Source organism: Carlito syrichta, unplaced genomic scaffold (genome assembly GCF_000164805.1).
Source record: "Carlito syrichta isolate Samal-C Ts95f unplaced genomic scaffold, Tarsius_syrichta-2.0.1 Scaffold315709, whole genome shotgun sequence".
In the NCBI taxonomy this organism is placed as follows: Eukaryota; Metazoa; Chordata; class Mammalia; order Primates; family Tarsiidae; genus Carlito; species Carlito syrichta.
Genome location: NW_007259805.1, coordinates 118,434 through 140,157, shown reverse-complemented (window position 1 = coordinate 140,157; position 21,724 = coordinate 118,434). Strand labels below are relative to the sequence as shown.

Sequence of the window (21,724 nt, the reverse complement as noted above, 5' to 3'; positions counted from 1 at the left end):
TAAAAAAATCAGCCGGGCGTGGTAGCACATGCCTGTAATTCCGGCTACTTGGAAGGCTGAGGCGGAAGGATCGCCGGAACCCAGCAGGTCGAGGCTGCGGTGGCCGGGAGCGGCCACTGCACTCCAGTCTGGGTGACAGAGTGAGACTCCAACTCAAAAAAAAAAAAAAAATAAAATCACACCCTCTGTAGGGGGAAAAAGGAGGCAAGTAGTCCATTAAGGATCACCAAGAAATTCCTTAAAGGAAAAATAATTTCTTGATGCCTCAATGAAAACAAATGATGCATTCATTGCAAGGTACTAAGTGCTTATTATATGCCATATACTGTGCCAAGTGTGGCTATGGAGCTGGCCCTCACATAACTTAGTTGGGAAGATAAGACATTATACAATCATAGCTATGATAATTACTTTCTTTCTTTCCTTTTTAAGTTGGAGTCCTACTCTGCTGCCCAGCCTGGAGTATAGTGGCATGCTCATGGCCACCACAGCCTCAACCTGCTGGGCTCAGGCAATCCTTCTGCCTTAGCCTTCCAAGTAGCTAGAATTACAGGCATGCGCCACCACACCCAGTTAATTTTTATTTATTGTAGAGATGAGGTCTCGTCATGTTGTTCAGGTTAGTCTAGAACCCGTGGGCTCAGGAAATCCTCTCAAAGTGCTGGGATTACATGCGTGAGTCACCGCGCCTGGCAGCCATGATAATTTCTAATGCAGCGGTGCTCAACCAAGGGCAATTCTGTCTTCCAGGAGACATCTGACAATGCCTGAAGACATTTTTGGTTGTCACAAGTGAGGAAGTGCTACCAGCATCTAATGGGTAAAGGTCAGAAATGCTGCTTAATATCCTACAATGCACAGGACAACCCCACAATGAATTATTGTTCCCAAAATGTCAACTGTGCCAAGCTTGAGAAACTGTTTTAATTTAATAAGGGGCAAAGGGAAGTCCAAAAGGTTCAAATAAAATGCTAGTTCAAGACTTTCTAGACTAGACAGTCAATCTGTACCACTCAGGTGAAAATTAATTAGGATGAGGGTCTTATTGTGAAGAATTTGATAAGTTGCATAAAAGAGTTTAGACTTGATTGTTTGGGAATATTAAGTCACTGAAGGGTAATGAGATGAAAATGGTACTTTTCAAAGAACTTTAAAAGCATGAGTTTGGTTGTGTTAGAAAAGATGAAGGACAGGTATGAAAGCCAGGTTAGTACAAATAAAGAAAGAAACGGATGATGAACTTCAAAGGAAGAATCACTAGGACTGGGTAAGATCCGAGATCAAGGATTCTTGGATTTCAAATCTCAGCATTAAATTTCAAACCAGAGGTTCAACTTTCAGCAACAACTTTGCATTTCCTTGTTTAAATAAAATGAACCTTTTACTCACAATGCTTCACAGAAAACTGAAAGGAGGAAGTCACTTTTTAAAGGCTCAGTCGCCCATTAAAACAATTGCAACTAAATAAATGATGTACAGTCAAAAAAAGGATGAGAAAAAAAGATCACCCCTCAGGTTGGAATCAAAACATTTTACAAACTCGACAGCAAAACACCTCAAAGCAAAAACATACTCACTGAATCTTAACAATCACTTTTGGTTTGCATGGTAGGTTATACTTTATAAAGTACTTTCACTAGTACCATTTTATTTAAGCTCCTCTGAGACATCAATTATGCCCACTGACTGATGAAGTATTTCTGGAGAAGGTGGAAAATTCCCACAGAAATTTCTTTCTTTCTTTGAGTTGACCACTCAATTAGCAAACTGCCAACCACCAAATCAAATATAACTGCAGTCAAACAAGGCACTAAAAGCCCTTCAAACCCAGCAGACATCTACATTTTTTTTGTCTTACCTTCTTAAAAACTCCAGGCCCCAGTGCTTCACTGATAGATCCTCTCCTACCTCCACATCTTTGCTTTTGCTGTTTCCTTTAGCTGGGATACCTTATTAGACATCTTTACCCGGATGTACTACAAATACCTTCAAACTACTAAACATGTTCAAAATTCATTTTCTTTCTGTGTTATCTCCCTAATTTATCTCTCATGCTCCTTATCTGAATGGGTCATAAGCTAGAAAACTGTGCATTAGTCCTACACTAACACCTACTTCAATCCCATAATCAACCTCCAATTCTATGGATTCCATCTTCTTAATATTACTCAAATCCGATCCCTGCTCTCCATTCCCATTTCCGTTGTCTTAGTTCAGGCCATAACTACAGCAATAGCTTCCAAACATGGGTCTACTTCCTTAGTGTCTACTTCCCCAGTGTCTGGTCCCTTCCCATTAGACAGAGTGAACATTTTCAAACATAAGTCTAATGACATCATTTTCCTACATAAAACCCTTCAAAGCATAGTTTTCAGGGTAAAATCTCAATTCCTTAGCATGGCTTACAAGGTCCTCCATATTTGACCCGACTACTTCTCATTTCCTCCACTTTCCCAAGCATTAATGGAATTCCAGGCACACCGACTCATTATGGTCTTTCACGTGTCCAGGTCTTCAGGTCCTTCCACCTGTAGTTCTCTCTGCCTGGAAATCCCTTCTCCAGATTCACCATGTGGGTAAATAGATACTGCAAGAGCTAGGCTCAGTGGCTCAGCCTGTAATCCCGCGCCTTGGGAGACAGAGGTGAGTGGATTGCCTGAGCCCACGGGTTCGAGACCTGCCTGGGCAAATTGGTGAGACCTCATCTCTACAATAAATCAAAAAATTAGCCGGGCATGATAGCGCACGGCTATAATTCCAGCTACTTGGAAGGCTGAGGTGGAAGAATCGCTGGAGCCCCAGCAGGTCGAGGCTGCGGTGGCCAGGAGCGGCCACTGCACTCCAGTCTGGGCGACAGAGTGAGACTCCAACTCAAAAAAAAAAAAAAAAAATAGATATTGCAAGATTTAGCCTCCCATTCCAGCCTGGAAGCCCGCATACCCAGCTCACGTATTTCTCTTCTATGCTCTTGTAGCCCTGTGCTATACACTATGACACTGTAAACCATCTCTCATTTACTACTTGTCTGGTCCCTCCTCCACTGTAAATTTCATGAGGACAATTGTATTTTTAGACACAAGAGCTAAGTGTCTCATTTAGTATGTGCCTCGCACATATTGAGATCTTTTTTTAATTAATTTTTTTAAATAACAGAGATGAAGAACTCACTATGTTGCCCAGACTGGTCTTAAACTCCTAGCCTCAAGCAATCCTCCTGCCTCAGCCTCCCAAAGTGCTGGGATTACAGACACAAGACACTGCACATAGCCACATTAAGGTTTCAATAAATGTTTGGTAAATGACTAATATGCTAAGCTGACCCTAGATTTTCACTTGAAGACAGATTCCTACAAAAAGCGTCAACTGACACAGTTCTGATACTAATCTGTCTAAAATGTTCTCATCCCCTCTTCGAATTTATTACTGTTCACCCTTCAAAATTCGTCTTGAACTCTGTTTCTACAGAAGGACTTTTCCTGAACCCTTTGTTCCATACGTGATAGCACACTGTTTTTTTCTAACATTCATCAACATCTATAATTACTTCTTAAAAGTCCCTGCAAATACCTATAGCCCCATAAGGAAAGAGTTTATCCTGTTTTGTTTCAAAGCTGGAAGAATGCCGGCCCAGAATAAACACAATTTGTTATACTGAACTTAATCTGTGAGGTCAGCAGAGATCTCCACTTAAAAGATGAGCAAAACAAGGCTCAAAAAGTTAAATAAGACCTCTATGGCCACAAATACGTAGCAGTGAGGCCACACCAAACCTGAGCCTTCCGATTTCAGGTCCGGAAGTACACAACACTTCCAATAAAGTTGGCTTGGCTTTTCGGAACAAGAGCAGCCGTCTAGGAGGAAGGAGAGGCTTGAACGACTTGCCTGCATCTCTTTTAAGACCGCCCAGGCATTCCATACAGCTGAATTTGAAAACAAACAAACAAGCAAACAAAAATTCCACGCGGCGGGTGGCTTTAACTTGCAGCAGCCCATGAGGCGACAGCTACCGGAAGACCACCCCAAGTTAGCGAGAGGTTCCAAGGAACATAGGAAGGATCTGGGACTGGTCATCTAAGGATCTGGGATCATAATTCCGATTCTTTTCCTCACTCGCTATATATCTTAGACTAGCTGCTTCTCCGGGGATCAATTTACCCATCGGTACACTGGGAGCGAGAACAAGGAGCAGGTAAGACTCTTAAGGTCTCGGAGGTTTCTTTCAGTCAGAGCACCTCAGGAATCTGGTCTCCACTGAGGTCATGGACAGCGCTGCGAAATCGAGCAGAGGGTTCTCCCCGGGACAGCCAGACTCAACTGGTCACCCCGGCCCCACCTCAAGAGACCGCGCCCAGGAGTCCGAGTCGGCCTGAGGGCCTCAGCCCCGGCCCCCTCAGCAGGGATCACCACACGCGCGTAGGCCAGGAGGGCCATTAACAACGCAAGGGGCCGAAGGGCCCTGGAAGGGACCCCAGTCCCTACACAGCCGCACACCCTCACCTCAGAGTTCTGCCTCACCTCGGGACTGCGAACAGCCGCTCTCCACTTCCGGCAAGAACCGCCCAGCAATCTTCGCGCGACCCACTTCCGGGCCCTCACTGGGCGCGGCACCCACACCGGAAATGAGCCAGCGGCTGAAACGCTAGGCTAGCCGAAGACTAGGGAGGAAGTCTGATTGCCCCGCTCAAGACTCCGCCCCGTATTCACCACGCCCCGCAGAGAGAATCCCGGCTAACCCAGAGGGTATTTGGGAATGGCCCCGCCTCGAAGGCGGGAGCGACCTGGGAAGGGCGGGCTCACATCCTAACCACGCCCCGCACTCCACTGTACAGAGCCGGAAACGCCCTCTGAGGCTCGGACCAATGAAGAGCCGAACTCCCTGACTAAGCTCCACCTCCGAAAAAGAGGACGAATGAGCGGCTAATTCTTCTATCAGTTTGTTGTCGGTGGTAAAGGTCTGTTCACTTTACCTGCAATCCGGAAGGGGTCGTGGAAAGAGCAGAGGCAGGTTTCTTAAAGGGGGAATCCGGGCAACCCTCTTAACCCTCCGTGGAGAGCGAGACTAAGCCCCACTTTTCTGTGGGCGTGCATACCTCAGTTTCCTCGTTTGTGACGTGGGAAAGCGGTTGGTCTGGATTTTTTTTAGAAGGACTTGCAGAGGCTGGGCGTGGGGAGGAGGGTCAGTGAGGGCGCCGTGGGCCAGCCCTGGGTGTCTGGGTGTGCCCGCCCCCGCCCGGCTTGCTCTGCTGGGGCTGGGAAGGTGGAGAAAGATCCTTCACTCTCGTCCTACTTCCTGTTTGTTCGGCGTGTTCTGTGACCATAGATGGTCAGGTCTGGGGCCGCGCGGAAGCCTCCGCCCTGTGGTTTTGGAGTCCTTCCTCCTGGTGCGCAGGGTGTGGTCCCCGAGACTATGATGAGCGGAATTAGAGAAGATCCGCTAAAATCCCGCTTCGGAGGCAACTTTACCCCGGGCTAGGCGTGCCCAGCTGGTTGCAGCTCAGTCCGGGGAAGGATCGCACGGTGGCTGCAGCCTGCAGGGGAGACTTCACTTCCTTGCTCCTTGGAATGGGGGGTCAGATCTTTGTTCCCTCGAGATTCAAGCCTTCCAACCGGTCATTATCCTCCCACAAAGATTTATTTCTAGAAAAATTTGGCAACTGCTACAGTTCCCACCCCTTCAGCTGAACGGCTGCGACAGCCCCGTGTTTCAAGTTGAATGCAGGCGTTATTTACCAAAGTCAATCATTCAATAACTATAGTTCATATAATAACAGCTACCATTTACTGAACGCTGACTACATGCCAGGTCTGTGCTGGGTACTTCAAGAGCATTTTCATTCAATCCTAATATCAACTCTCTGCGGTAGGTACCATTGTGTCCTCTGGTTTTCAAATAAGGATTAACTTGCCCAAGTCACAAAGTAACTGTTGAAACTTTGAAAGGAACACATCTATCTGGCCCTAAATCCCATGAGCTTAATTAACCCCTAAGACAGACCATACTGGAGTCATTTGGGGCAGTGAATACCTCTGGATCTGTGGACCTGCCGGGTTTCAGTCCTGGCTTAGCCCTTTACTAGGAGTCAGAGTTTGATCAGGTTACTTTGGACAGGTTGCTGGGCCTCTTCCCAATTTTATGACTCCCAGTATGTTTTAAAGAAAATTACAGCATGATAAAATGTGGTGCAAAAATGGTACTATATTTTAAATATTTTCATTTAACAGAAATCACCATCACTCACACACTCTTTATTTGGACATAACATCAAAAGGTTAAATTTGAGTGTTTCATGTTTATGAAACCTAGGGCAAATAGTCCCTTCTAATCTTTGGATCTGCCTTTAGGTCTTCTAAGTCTCTTTCTGGATTAGTCACATGAAATACATAGGCAATACATGCATCCTAGAGGAAGAAGAGAGAGAAGAGGAAACAAGGAGAAGGAAGAAAGGAAGGACGTTTCCTTTTCTATAAAAGGAAATGGGGATAATTCATGGGATTGGGATTATAATGAGAAACAAGCAATAACCTATGTGAAATCACTTTGTAGAGTGATTTTTTGTAAAAAATGGACACATGTACTTGCATAATGAACATTTGTATGCCTAACCCTGAATTGTACCCCACATCTTCAAAATTAAAAAAAAAAAAAGAATGAACACGAGTAAGTTACAACTGCTCCACTCTAAAGAACTTCTAGTCTTTAAAGTCTAGACACATGCACTTGTAACTCCAGTGGGAGATAGTTTAAGAACAATATCTGTCATTTTTATTTATGTATTTATTCACTGAAGGAAATTTATTGAGCTCTTCTTATGTGCCAGGCACTGTGCTATTTTGTACAAGTCAGACGTTGTCACTGCGCTTATGGAGCTTACAGTCTATCCTGGAAATGGTATTACCATCTGAGGTGGTCATCAGTAGATGTGCTTACTTCTGGCTTCCAGCTTTTTCCTCCTCATTGATCTTGCCCAGTGCCCAGTGTTCAGTGCCTCATCCATGGTAAGCTCTCTTCTAACACATGTTCAGTGAGTGTCTTGACTTCAGAATAGTAATTTCCTAAACCGAGATGAATGGGTAGACATTGCCGAGCAAACGTGAATAAACAGTAGTGGAGATGGGAATCTGTGCCAGCTGAGGTGAGAGGTTCCTATAGGAGAGAAATAGGATATAAAGCTGAAAAAAAGAGATTACACAAACTGTACTAGACGAGAGAGGTAAAACCTTAATGTGAAAGCAAAGGAGAGCTAGTTATATTGTATTTTGAAAATTCAACTCTAGGCTGGGCTTGGTGGTTCAGCCTGTAATCCCAGCACTTTGGGAGGCCAGGGCGAGTGAATTGCTTGAGTCCGCAGGTTCAAGACCCACCCCGGCAACTTGGTGAGCCCTCGTCTCTACAATAAATAAAAAATTAGCCAGACATGGTAGTGTGTGCCTGTAGTTCTGGCTACTTGGAAGGCTGAGGCAGAAGGATTGCCTGAGCCCAGCAGGTCAAGGCTGCGGTGGCTGGGAGCGTGCCACCGCACTCCAGCCTGGGCCACAGAGTGAGACTCCAACTCAAAAAAAAAAAACGAAAAAAGAAAATTCAATTCTAGCAATAGTGTTGGGCAGCGGTCCCACGGGGGTGGGAGGGTAGGGCTGGGGGAATCATCAGGCATTAGATTCTCATAAGGAGCATGCAACCTAGATCCCTCGCACACACGGTTCACAATAGAGTTAGGGCTTCTGTGAAAATCTTTATCCCATGCCTTTGGGAGGCTGAGGTGAGTGGATTGCCTGAGCCCGCGGGTTCGAGACCCGCCTGGGCAACTTGGCGAGACCTCATCTCTACAATAAATAAATTTTTAAAAAATTAGCTGGGCGTGGTAGCGCGCACCTGTAGTTCCAGCTACTTGGAAGGCTGAGGCAGAAGGATCGCCGGAGCCCAGCAAGTCGAGGCTGCGGTGGCCGGGAGTGGCCACTGCACTCCAGTCTGGGCGACAGAGTGAGACTCCAACTCAAAAAAAAAAAAAAAAAAAGAAAGAAAGAAACTCTTTAAAAATTAAAAAAAAAAAGAATTTGGAGAAAAAGAAAAAAAGAATATCTAATGCTGCTGCTGATCTGAAAGAACATGGAGCTCCTCCCCCCGACCCAGCTACTCGTTTCCTGCGTATGGCCTGGTTCCTAAAGGCCACTGACTAGTACTGGTCCAGGACCCTAGCCCTGGTGTCGGGTATGGACTTGAGCGGTCAACAGAAGAGATGGATAGACCTGTTAGAAGGTAAATGCAAAGATCTAGTGAGGATCTGAATCAAGCTGTGGTATGAGGATGCAGTAGACACTGTTCTTATAAAGGAGAGAATGAGGATGGTGATCATTAGAAGACAAAAGGAATAATTTGAATATGAACCTTCAGGCTAGATCTGGTCGGTCCTATGGTTTGAATGTTTCTTCAAAGTTAGTGTTGCCACTTCATCCCCAATGCAATAGTATTAAGAGGTGAAGTCTTTAGGAGGTGACTAGGCCTTGGTTTCTCTTACCTCGTGGATGAGTGCCCTCTGAAAGGGCTAAGGGAACTGGCTAAGCCCTTTTGCCTTTCGCTTTTCATGCAGCAACAAGGTGCCATCTTGGAAACAGAGACAAAGCCTCACAAGACACTGAACTTGTTAGTGCCTTGATCTTTGTTTGCCAGCCTCCAGAACTGTAAGAAACAAATGTGTATTATTTATAAATTACCTAATGTCTGTATTTTGTTATAGCAACAGGAGTGAACTAAAACATCAGGTGTATATACTCTTGTTCAATATTACTGTTCTTCCTGGCAGGTATTGCAATCCTAATTATCTGTGTAATTATATTGTAATGTCTTCCTTCCCTGTAAATTCCTTCCTCCCTGTTAGTCCTTGTTTGTCTGGCACAAAATTAATACTTAATAATATTTTTTTTAATTGTAGAGATGCGTTCTCACCACGTTGCCCAGGCTGGTCTCAAACCCGAACCCGTGGGCTCAGGCAATCCTCTCACCTCGGCCTCCCAAAGTGCTGGGGTTATAGGCATGAGCCACCACGCACAGCCTCAATAAATATTTTTAAATAGACTCAAAAAGGGTGAGGGGGCCAACATGGCTCTGAGACTTGGTGTATGGGTGAATGGAAGGAAGGTGAGAGGAGGACGGGGTCTGGGTTTGGGGACTTTGAGCTCAGACATCAAAATCCAGCTTGGGAAGAGAAAGGGAGAAAGGAATGCAGTTAATCAGTTTACAAGCAAGAATTGCCAACAGAGACTTGCTTGATTCTCACACAGGGCCCCTCTTCACGTATTATTGCCACTTTCTTATTTTGCCTGGTTTCAGCACATTCCAGACCAGCAGAATCACTTTGTCTCTGAGGATGCCACCCAAGTTTCCTCCTTATCGCTCAGGGTTTCAGACACAGAAGTCTGGCAGTTCATCTGGAGCCTTTCCCGGTCTGACTCAGAGAACTGCCTGCATCTGTGCAGCCTGGCTCAGAGCCTGTCTTCATTTGGGCAGATCCTATATCCTTCTGCCAAAAGGGGCTGATGACAAACAGTCTGTGACTCTGTCTTTCTCCCCCTCCTAGGATAATGGTCCCAGGCTCCAGCCTGAAATAAGGTCTCAGGTCTAAAAGTTAGGAGTTGGCAAAAGAATGTCAGCAATATAGTATAGTGATTAAGATCTGTCTTTGGGGTCACTGTGACCTGAAACTGAATCCCAACTCTGCCACTTACTAACTGTGTGATCTTGGAGTTATCCTCATTTAACCTCAGAGAAGATATCAATACCCATCTTCAATGGTTGATAGAAATTAGGGGAGAAAATTAATAAAACGCTTGGCTCACAGTAAACACTCAATGAGTAGTAAAAATTATTATTCAATACAGAGAATCTATTGTCTATGTCCCTGGTAAAGGCCACCAGAAAGCAAAATAAGGCCTGAAATGTCAACATGCTGGATGGTGCCACTAGAACCACTACCACTACTGTCCTTTTTCTCATAGATTCCCCCACAGTCCCTGTTTCTTTATATTGCTACTTTTATTTTTTTTTTTTTGAGTCAGAGTCTCACTCTGCTGCCCGGGCTGGAGTGCAATGGCACACTCACAGCCACCGCAGCCTCAAGCTGCTGGGCTCAGGTGATACTTCTGCCTCAGGCTTCCAAGTAGCTGGAACTACGGGCGTGCACCACCATGCCCAGCTAATTTTTTTATTTATTTTAGAGGCAAGTTCTTGCCAAGTTGCCCAGATTGGTCTCGAACCCGTGGACTCAGGCAATCCTCTTGCCTCCGCCTTCCAAAGTGCTGGAATTACAGGTGTGAGCCACCGTGCCCGGCTTATATTGCTACTTTTTTATTCAAAGTTGGGTCTGTGCCCTTGGCTGCTAGTGAGACTAAATCAGTTAGGATGTTTTGCCTGCAGATAACAGAACACTTGACCATAGTGACTTTTATTTTTTATTTCTCAGCTTAAATTTTTGTTTTGTTTTGTTTTTGAAACAGGATCTTGCTATGCTCCTCAGGCTGGTCTCGAAATCCTGGGATCAAGATCCTCTTGCCTCAGCCTCTCAAAGTGCTGAGCTTATAGGAGTAAGCCACTGTAGCCAGCCTGAATTTTTTGTAAGTATATTTTTCTTACATACATGGCAAAGTGTTTCTTGTGGCACTATCCAGTGTGTTAGCACTTCAGACCTTATTTTACTTTCTAGTGGCCTTTACCAGGAACACAGACAATAGATTTTCTGTATCTATAATAGGCAGCTTTACTGGCTTAGTAATATCAGAACTGATATCTGATTCACTTTTGCAAGTTGACTTTGTCTCTGAAGCCATCACATCATGTTTCAGGGTAGAGAAAAGAGGAAGGGGAAGGTGCAACATATGAAATTGGGAAGCAAATGTTTTCTAATGAACCCACAAAGCATATCCTGTTTCCTGTCTCATAGCCAGATCTAACAGCAAACGAATAGTTCAGCTTCCTTGCCCTGAGAGGGACACTTTCAAGGTGCATTTCAAAGTGTTTCTGAGGGTCCCAGAGGGCCTGAGCCCAGATGGCCACTGCAGTAACCCCTCATTAGCAAACCTTATAATGGCTTTTCTCCCTTCTCTAACTCACTTGTTTCAGGGAACCCAAAAAGAGAATAGAACCTGCTACACTAGCAAAGTGACAGTGAGCATTGTCATCTTTGATAGTGTAAGATATACTCTCTCTCATGTTTAAGATAGTGCCCAAACTTAGGAAAGGGGTGCAAATACTGAGTGTTCAATAAGAATGATAGGTATCCAGGCCAGGTGCAGTGACTCACTTCTGTAATCCCAGCAATTTGGGAGGCTGAGGAGGGAGGATCGCTTGAGGCGAGGAGTTCAAGACCAGCCTGAGTAATGTTGTAAGACCCCATCTCTGCAAAAAATAAAAAATTAGGCAAACATGATGGCAAGTACCTGTAGTCTCAGCTACTCAGGAGGCTGAGGCAGGAGGGTCGCTTGAGCCTAGGAGGTCGAGGCTACAATAAGCCAATATCACATCACTGCACTCCCTCCTAGGCAACAGAGTGGAACCTTGTCTCCAAAAAATAAAAACATAACCCACAAACCGAATAGGTATCAGCTATAATAAACCCCTGTGACTGCCCAACATCAACATATTCCCTTCTTTCTACACTTACACTTAAAAAAAAAGTAAAACAACTTTCTCTTTTATAACCTAAATTGTACTCATTACACATACCTTCTAACCCCCAGAAAGAATTTAACTCAAAGTCTCATCAGTTACTTCATCCAGCAGCAAGTCCAGGATCTTGATAATGTTTATTCTTCCACAAGGTCCATAATAACCCTCTCTCAATGGTTCTATAGCCTATGGACTGAACTTTAAAGTGAACTGCAACAACATGCCACACCCCACATATTTCACGAGGGGGAAGGGGAAGGGTAGTATCTTTGACTTCACGTATCCACTGCGCATTCCATATCCTCTTTGTCTTCAGCCAGCACTTCAGTTCATCAGGGTCATAGAATAGGGAAGAGAAAGAGGGCATGAAGGAGGCATGCCACTGTCTTAACCTGATCCAGAGACGTCATAGTCACTTACATTTAATTGACTAAACAATCATACAGCTTCTAGTCAGGGCTACAACCGAGTTTTCTATAGGTGACAAAATCTTCTTTCCTGAGGGATTGGAGACCTTAGTGATCCAACCTGTATAAAATTTCCATAATTTTCCATTAATTTTTAGTACTGGATTCAGAACTAAGAGGCACCCCTGGTATCCTCTGGATGATATTCTTTTTTTTTTTTTGAGTTGGAGTCTCACTCTGTCGCCCAGACTGGAGTGCACTGGCCGCTCCCAGCCACCGCAGCCTCCACCTGCTGGGCTCCAGCGATCCTTCCGCCTCAGCCTTCCGAGTAGCCGGAATTACAGGCATGCGCTACCACGCCCCGCTGATTTTTTGTAGAGATGAGGTCTTGTTGCCCAGGCAGGTCTCGAACCCGCGGGCTCAGGCAATTCACTCACCTCAGCCTCCCAAGGCGTGGGATTACAGGCTGAGCCACTGAGCCCGGCTCTGGATGATATTCTTAATCCTCTCTTCCTTAAATGTATAGTGGCAATTCTCTTTTGCCTGGAAAATGGGCTCATTCACCCCAGCCAACCATCATAACCAGTGCAGGTAGAGTTTAACAACAGGATCTCCTGAGGAGAAAGTCCTGATTTGTAGTATTTGCCAATTTTTGTGGTGTCAATGCTCTTGCCATGGTCAATTTTAAACTACCAAGTTTATGTCACTGAATGTAGAGTTGAGAAAAATGCACTGTGGTACGCAGAATACTGATGATTCAGAGATGTCTGCATCCTAATCTTCAGAACTTGTATGTTATGGGTTAAAAGGAACTTTGCAGATGTGATTAAATGAAGGATTTTAAAATGGGGTGATTATCCTGGAATGTCCAGGTAGACCTGATGCAATCACATGGATCCTTTTAAGGGCGATATTACAATGAAAGCAGAGATCTCAGTGATGTGACCAAGGCCTCTAGAAGCTGGAAAAAGCAAGGAAAGAATTTCCCCCTAGAACTTGCAGAAGGAGCACTGCAGAGCTGTGGTTTGGGGCAAGGGTTGTGGTTTTTGCCTGGCTTTTGTTAATGACTTTTGAGGTCTTAAAAAAATAAATAAGCTTACATTAGCTGTCAACTCAAATATATAAGTCAACACTTGCTTGAGGGATACACGAAGCTATCTACATGTTCCCTTCTCTTTCATCAGCCATAATTCCCTTTCTCTGACTTGTCTGATGCATGTGACAATTCCTAAAGGTTCAGTCTTAGGTCCTTTACTTTTTTCTATTCCTAATGACGAGTTGCCCTTGTCTCATGTCTTTAGTTATTCCGATATCTCTGTTGTACCTTCTTTGACGTAGCTTTATTTTCTCAAACGTCTTGCTTCAAATATGCTATGCCAGTAAGTCACCACAAGATGGCAGCCTTGCTAATTCTAGCTACACTGAATTCAGTCATCCACTCCAAGTGGAAAGGGGCAGGAGAGGTTTCTGAATAAGATTGTGATCCCATTTATTTAACATTTCTTGAGCGCCTACTCAATATTGGGTCTTTTAATATATTGATTTTTTTTTAGTAGGACTCTCACTCTGTCGCCCAGGCTGGAGTACAGTGACACACTCACCGCCATTATAGCCTCGACCTTCTGAACTCAGGCAATCCTTCTGCCTCAGGCTTCCACGCAGCTGGAACCATAGGCACAAGCCACCATGCTCGGCTAATTTTTTGATTTATTGTAGAGACGAGGTCTCGCTAGGTTGCCCAAGCTGGTCTCAAATCCCTGGACTCAGGCAATCCTCTCTCCTCTGCCTCCTAAAGTGCTGGAATTACAGGCATGAGTCACCACGGTAGGCTACTGATTTTTTTTAAATTGGCAAAATCTAGATATTAGCCCCTTTGCAGATGAGACAACTAACTGACCCCAAAGTTTTCCGATTCCAAAACCAGTGCTCTTTCTACTACATAATTGAATCTTAAGCTGCAACAATATTGTTGAATTTTTAAAAAATGACAAGTAACAGAAAACCAACTTAAGCCAGTTTAACAGCAACAACACAGCAAAGCATTTGGAGTGCCCCATGGAAATCTAGGACAGAAATAATTGCGTGGCTTTAAAAAGAGAACTGGGCCAAGCCTAGGGGCTCATGCCTGTTACTTCAGCACTTTGGGAGGCCAAGATGGGAAGGTCATTTAAGAACAGGAGTCTGAGACCAGCCTGGGCAACATAGTGAGACCCCGTGTCTACAAGATAAAAATAAAAGAGAGAATAGAGGCAGGAACTGGAAGACCGTCAAGATTTGGAGGAAGAGGGACAGAAAAATGGGAAAGGGAAAGGAGAAAGGAGAAAAAGAAAAGGTGGAGAAGTCCAAAAGATTAAGCTTTGTTCCATCCCCCCTCCAACATATCGGGGCCCCTGGTAATGTTTTACTTGAAAAATAAGGATTCACTGTATTAAACAATATTTTTAAGCCACTGGTATTATGTGTTAAGGCATTCTCCGATAGTTGGACATTTACGGTTTTTAAAGAATAATTGTTCACTCTAATAAGTAAAACCAGAATAAATATATGAATATGCTTTCTTTTCTTTTCTTTCTTTCTTTCTTATTTATTTATTTATTTATTTATTTATTTATTTATTTATTTGAGTTGGAATCTCACTTTGTCACCCAGGCTGCAGTGCAGTGGCATGCTCGTGGCCACTGCAGCCTGGACCTACTGGGCTCAGGCAGTCCTTCCACTTCAGCCTTCCAAGTACCTGGAACTGCAGGCACACGCTACCATGCCCGGCTAATTTTTTGATTTATTATAGAGATGAGGTCTCGCCAAGTTGCCCAGGCTGGTCTCAAACCCGTAAGGTTCAGGCAATCCTCTCACCTCAACCTCCCAAAGTGCTGGGATTATAGGCATGAGTCACCACGCCTGGCTGAATATGCTTTCATATTGCAGGAGGCGGTGCATGAAGTCATAGAGTACCATTTCCCCTGGCCTTTATAACTTTTCTTAGAGGAAAAGAGGGGAGTGTAGTCTCAGACAGTTCTAGCCTGTGCCCAAAGTCCATTGCTACTTAAGTCTTCCCTGATTGTAAGCCAGACCACAAAAACCTAGTAAGCTTCTAACTACCTGCCAGGCACTACTGGGCACTGTGGATACAACGATGAATAAAATAGGCACAGTCTGTCAACATGGGGCTAACAATCTAATGACAGAGACAGACACAAAGCAGATACTATATGAAATAATTACAAGAATCATAAGCACAGTGCTGCCAAGCAGAAGTTCAGAAGGTTAAGGAAACACAACAGAATGAGCAGATTTAATTTGGGAGAGGCGGGCAGGATGCCCTGAGGAAATGCTATTTAATATGAGATCCGATGGATGAATATGAGTTAGCCAGACAAATAGATTTATTTGAGCAGAGAGAAAAAAGTGTGAAGCCCCCAAAGTGAGAGATAGCATGGCACGTTCAAGGAATTGAGAAAAGATCAATGTGATATGTGTTTTGTCACAGAGAAGAAAGGAAAATGATGTGAAATTGAGGTAAAAGAAACAGCAGAGTCCCAATCATGCAAAGTCTTATGTGTTATATTAAGGATTTTGGAATATGTTCCAAGGGAGATCTTTGAAGGACTTTACTTATTTATTCATTTTTCAGAAATAGGTTCTCACTCTGTCACCCAGGCTAGAGTGCAGTGCAACTTTCAAGTATCACAGCTCACTGCAAACTTCAGCTCCTGGCTCAAGAAAACCTCTTACCTCCGTTTACTGAGTAACTGGGACTACAGGTACACACCAGTCTTCCCAGGTAATTTTTTTTTTTTTTTAATTTTAGAAACGAGGTCTCACTATGTTGCCTGAGCTGGTCTTGAACTCCTGGCCTCAAGCAAGCCTCCTGCCTTGGCCTTGCAAAGTGCTGGGATTACAGGCAGGAGACGTCATACCTAGCCATTGAAGGACTTTAATGCACAGGCTGGAGTGCCGTGGCGTGCTCACGGCCACCGTAGCCTCGACCTTCTGTGCTCAGGTGATCCTTCCACCTCAGCCTTCCAAGTAGCTGGGACTACAGGTGTGCGCCATCACACCCAGCTACTTTTTTTGGTTTATTGTAGAGATGGGGTCTTGCCAAGTTGCCCAGGCTGGTCTCAAACCTCAGCCTCCCAAAGTGCTGGTATTATAAGCGTGAGCCACCACGCCTGGCTCATTGAAGGACTTTAAACTGAGAATGTGCATGGTCCTATTTGTGCTTGAACAAGAACATTCTAACCATAGCAATGGAGAGGAGACAAAGTGGCTGCAAGGAGGCCAGAACAGGGAGCTGTTGCAGAAGTTGGGCAAGAGATTACAATGGCTTGGACTACAGTGGCAGCAGTAGATATGAAAATAAATGGACAGATTTTTAGAATGAGTGATCTAGGTGGAAACGACAGAAGCTAGTCATTAATTGTTTATGGGAATGTGTATAAGAGAGGGTGAGTAATCAGATAGACTTCATTTTCTGACTTGTGCAGTTGGATGGATGGTGTTTCCTGACAGAATCTGGAAATACTGGAGAAAGAGTAAGTTGGTGGCAAAAAGTGATGAGTTCTATTCTGGACATGTTTCCAGTTTGAGATATCCATGGGGCTTTCTAAATATACAGGTAGTCATATAGGACTAAAGTTCAGAAGAGTCTAGCCAGGAGAGGTAGATTTAAGAGTTCTAAGCCGGGCTTGGTGGCTCAGCCTGTAATCCCGCGCCTTTGGGAGGCTGAGGTGAGTGAATTGCCTGAGCCCGCGGGTTCGAGACCCGCCTGGGCAGCGAGACCGCATCTCTACAATAAATTTTTAAAAATCAGCCGGGCGTGGTAGCGCATGCCTGTATTTCTGGCTACTCAGAAGGCTGAGGCGGAAGGATCACCGGAGCCCAGCAGGCAAGGCTGTGGTGGCCGGGAGCAGCCACTGCACTCCAGTCTGGGCGACCGAGTGAGACTCCAACTCAAAAAAAAAAAAAAAAAAAAAAGAGTTCTAAGATGAACAGACTAGAGTGAGACAAGAAAAGGGTCAGTCAGAGGTACCGAACAGAGCTACATTAATAGTGAGTTAGCCAAGTAACCAGGGAGGGAGATTGAAAAGGAACAACCAGAGAGGTAGCAGAAATATCAGAAAAGCACATGGTCCAAGAAAGTCAACAAAAGAAACATTTCTTTCTTTCTTTCTTTCTTTTTTTTTTTTTTTTGAGTCAGAGTCTCACTCTGTTGCCCAGGCTGGAGTGCAGTGGCATGCTCATGGCCACCGCAACCTCAACCTGCTGGGCTCAGGCGTTCTCTCTGCCTCAACCTTTCAAGTAGCTGGAAGTATAAGCATGTGCCACCACACCCAGGTAATGTTTTTAGTTTTTATTTTTTGTTGTTGTAGAGATGAGGACTTGCCAAATTGCTGGGCTGATCTCAAACCCATGGGCTCAGGCAATCCTCTCACCTCGGCCTGCCAAAGTGCTGGGATTATAGGTGTGAACCACTGTACCCAGCCTGGGAAGAAACACTTCAAAAAGGCGAGGGATACCTGTACTAAATAAAATAAAGTGATCACGTAAAAAAAGATGAAAGCATGACTTGGAGTTAAAAACATGGTGGCTATTGGTGATATTTTCAACAGCATTTTTTGTAGAGTAGTAGTTAGATAGGAGCAGGATGAGAAGTGGGAGATGAGAAAATTGAGACTCTTGTGCCGGGCTCAGTGGCTCAGCCTGTAATCCCGCGCCTTTGGAAGGCTGAGGAGTGGATTACCTGAGACCGCGGGTTCGAGACCTGCCTGGGCAGCGAGACCTCATCTCTGCAATAAATAAAAAAATCAGCCGGGTGTGGTAGTGCATGCCTATAATTCCGGCTACTCGGAAGGCTGAGGCGGAAGGATTGCCGGAGCCCAGCAGGTCGAGGTTGCGGTGGCCGGGAGCGGCCACTGCACTCCAGTCTGGGCGACAGAGCAAGACTCCAACTCAAAAAAAAAAAAAAAATTGAGACTCTTGACAATTTCATACCAACCAAAAGGATTGAAAGGAGACTTTCATTCACTTGGTTCTTCAAGCTAAGGATTGTGGAATCATATGAAACTCTTCTTTTTATCTCATGTTCCATTTCCAACATATCAACCAAGACTGTTGACTCTAATTTCAAAATATATTCTAAATCTTTCCACTTAATCAATTTCTTCACAGCTACCTACTCCAAGCCACCATCATCTCTTGCCTGGACTATCTTAAGAGACTTTTGATTTATCTCCTAATTAGTCTCCCTTTGACGTACCTAAGAGACAAGTTATCTTCTTCTTATACATATCCTACATACATAATGGGAAAGGCTAGAATAATCTTTATGGTCGCTCTGCTTCAAAAAGAGGGAAAATGGGAGGCACACAGCAGAGACAATTCAAAATCCAACAGGCATAGGTTGATTAGAGATTACTCCAACTGCTTGAGAGTCCTTCACTATGGTTTTGGCTCTGGTGCCTAGGATCTTGGTTCCACCCTCTGAATCAGTCTTCCTTTTATGTAAGAAATTGAGTTTACAGCTGAGTAACCTTCCTTGCCTGCTACTTACCTATAAAAGGATAGGAGTACAAAGGCATCTTTTCATTTTGTACTATGTTCCTGTCAGTCCCAGCTAATGTTGCTTTTGCCAGAGCAATTCTCTTAAAAGTTTGTGGGGTTTTTATGTATCACTTTATAATCCACTCCATTCAACAAAAGCCACTCTTACAAGTCTCTGAGATAAATTATTTTCTATCTTGAGAGACCACCATGAAATAACATCCTTAAGACCTTTGGAGAGATTTTTTTTCTATCTGACAGATTCTACAAAGCAACTCCTTAGGTCTTTTTGAGGTCTTAACCCTTAACTTACTTTTTAGATAATATTTTTCCTGACAGTATCTTGATCCCTCCCAGAGCCATTTCTTTTTTTTTTTTTTTGAGTTGGAGTCTAACTCTGTCACCCAGACTGGAGTGCAGTGGCCACTCCCGGCCATCGCAGTAGCCAGAACTACAGGTGTGCGCTATTACGCCTGGCTGATTTTTGATTTATTGTAGAGATAAGGTCTCGCCAAGTTGCCCAGGCAGATCTCGAACCCGCGGGCTCAGGCAATCCACTCACCTCAGCCTCCCAAAGCACTGGGATTACAGGCTGAGCCAGCGAGCCTAGCTATTTCTTACTTTTAGAATCATTTACCAACTGGAGAGGCTGGCCATGAAAAACATAACTCAGTAAGTCTTGATATATATTATATTTTTTTCTTAGCTTTATTGAGATATAATTTATCCACCATACAATTCATCCATTTAAAGCATACAATTCAGTGGTTTTTGTTATATTCAGAGTTGTACAACTGTCACCACAATCAGTCTTAGAACATTCTCATCACCCCAATGATAGAGGAAACCACATACTTTATGATTCTATCTCTATTCCTATTCTGGGCATTTTATGTTAAATAAAATTTATGGGAGGCCATTGATTTGGGCTAGGCTACTGCACTAAACCTAACAGACCAAACCCAATATAGACTTTAACTACAGTAACTGAGCTTTAGTTAATTGCAGAAGGCTCATAACCAATTTTCCAATTAAACTATAACCAAATCAGTTGTCTCTATATTGTACTTTTATTTAATATAAATGCTGGCAGGTCATGTTGTTGGTTGGAATTCTGTAAACCTGCTCTGCTTTGAGGGGCTGTATGATTCACAAATTGTTTTTGTTTTGCTTTGCTTTGTTCTGTTTTGTTTTTCTTTGCGCAGATAAACTCAGCCTAAATTTAAATTTCTGTAAGATTTTTTTTCCATTTAACACACATAAATGGAATCATACAATATGTGGTTTCCTTTATATTTAACAGTTTGTTTTTTAGTTTATCTCTTTTCTCTTACATTTTGTCATAAGCAGTATATAGAAGCTAGGTAGCACTAGAATATGCTGCCTAGAAATCTTCTTGGCTAAATCATTGAGCTCATTACGGACACTTTCTGTTTTCTGCATTACCTCAGGTGACAGTAGTGGCAAACTTTCTGGGAACAATCCCCTTTCCTCCAGCTTCTTTTTTTTTGTTCGAGTCTCACTCTGTTGCTCAGGCTGGAGTGCATGATCACAGCTTATCGCAACCTTAAACACCTGGGCTCAGGTTATCCTACCACACCTCAGCCTCCCGAGTAGCTGGAGCTACAGGCATGCACCACCCCGCCCAGCTGATTTTTAAAAAATTTTTTTGTAGAGACAAGGTCTTGCTATGTTGCCTAGGCTGGTCTCAAGCTCCTGGTCTTGAGCAACCCTCCTTCCTTGACCTCCCAGAGTGCTGGGATTACAGGCATGAGCCGGAGCCAGGCCTTCCTCCAGCTTTCAGTAACATTTCCCTCACTTTTCTTTGTGCTCCCATCAGCACAAAGGCCATCCTTGAGACTTTGAGCTAGTACTCTCACTGAGACCCTTTGGCCTTTATCCTCAAGGTCCTTCCAGCCTCTTTCTTCCATGTAGTTCCAAAGCCAATGCCACATATTTTAGACTTTCATTATGGCAGCATCCATACCAAACTGTTCCTTAGAATCCCCCAAAAGCTGCAGAAGTTCAGGTCCTCTTGCAAGCAGATGCTAAGGATGGACTTAGAAATTCAAAGGGGAAATGCCTGTGAAAGATAAGATGAAAGGAAGCAGGAGTAAACAGAATCTTCAGGCAGGGATGCAGAACTGAGACCCATGAAAGAAGAGGAAGAAAGATTGATAAGCTCTGCAAAACTCTTCGTCTGGCTGATTGCATATTAGAGGAGTCCTGTATCAGGCAGAAGTGGCCCTGCTTGTGTATGTCTACAGGACTCAGCTATTGGCTGGGAGTAATCCAGGGAGACTGTGCCTTGACCAGAATGTTGTGACAAATCTCAAAGATATGGCAGTTGGAAGTGGTCAGCTACCTCCACTCTCACTGCAGATTCTCTCTCTCTCTCTTTTTTGAGTTGGAGTCTCATTCTGTCACCCAGGCTGGAGTGCAGTGGCACTCTCACAGCCAACACAAGCTCGACCTGCTGGGCTCAGGTGACCCTTCTGCCTCAGCCTTCCAAGGAGCCAGAACTACAGGCTCACGCTACCACACCTGGCTTATTTTTAAATTTATTGTAGAGACCTCTTATTTATGTAAGAGGTTGTGCACATAGCCTGCCTCTTCCAGACATAGCCCATCCCTTGCACTGCTCATACATCTTTGGGGAGCAGCTCCTCTGAAGTCCTCACAGGCCTCTTTTCCTGAGAGAAAACTTAGAAGAGGGAAGTTAGTGGGATGAACTATAGCCCCAATTGCTATAGATGGCTGAGTTGTCTATTAAAAAATCAATTTATAGGCAGGGCACGATGGCTCAAGCCTCTAATCCCAGCACTTTGAGAGGCTGAGGTGAGAGGATTGCCTGAGCCTATGGGTTTGAGAACAGCCTGGGCAACTTGGCGAGACCACTTCTCTATGATAAATCAAAAAATTAGCGGGGCATGGTAGCGCGTGCCTGTAGTTCCAGCTGCTTGCAAGCCTGAGGTGGAAGGATCGCCTGCAGATCGAGGTTGCGGTGGCCGTGAGCATGCCACTGCACTGCAGTTTGGGCGACAGAGTTAGATTCCAACTAAAAAAAAAAATCAATGTATAGACTCTTGTTATATATTACAATTATTAACCCCTTTTCAAC

General features: G+C 44.2%; 1 protein-coding gene across 4 annotated transcripts in view; it reads right to left on the bottom strand.

Annotated features, from left to right (window-relative positions):
• CAP1 (cyclase associated actin cytoskeleton regulatory protein 1) overlaps positions 1-4,696 on the bottom strand; it is a 30,394-nt gene extending 25,698 nt beyond the window's left edge. For 2 of the 4 annotated variants that reach the window (XM_021706522.1, XM_008073169.2), the window contains exon 1: positions 4,498-4,620. The gene's annotated coding sequence lies outside the window, so the exon portion shown is untranslated. Of the gene's footprint in view, positions 1-4,497 lie in introns of all 4 variants that reach the window. The other 2 variants (XM_008073170.1, XM_021706521.1) reach the window with 2 other exon arrangements.
• Positions 4,697-21,724: the final 17,028 nt, after the last annotated feature.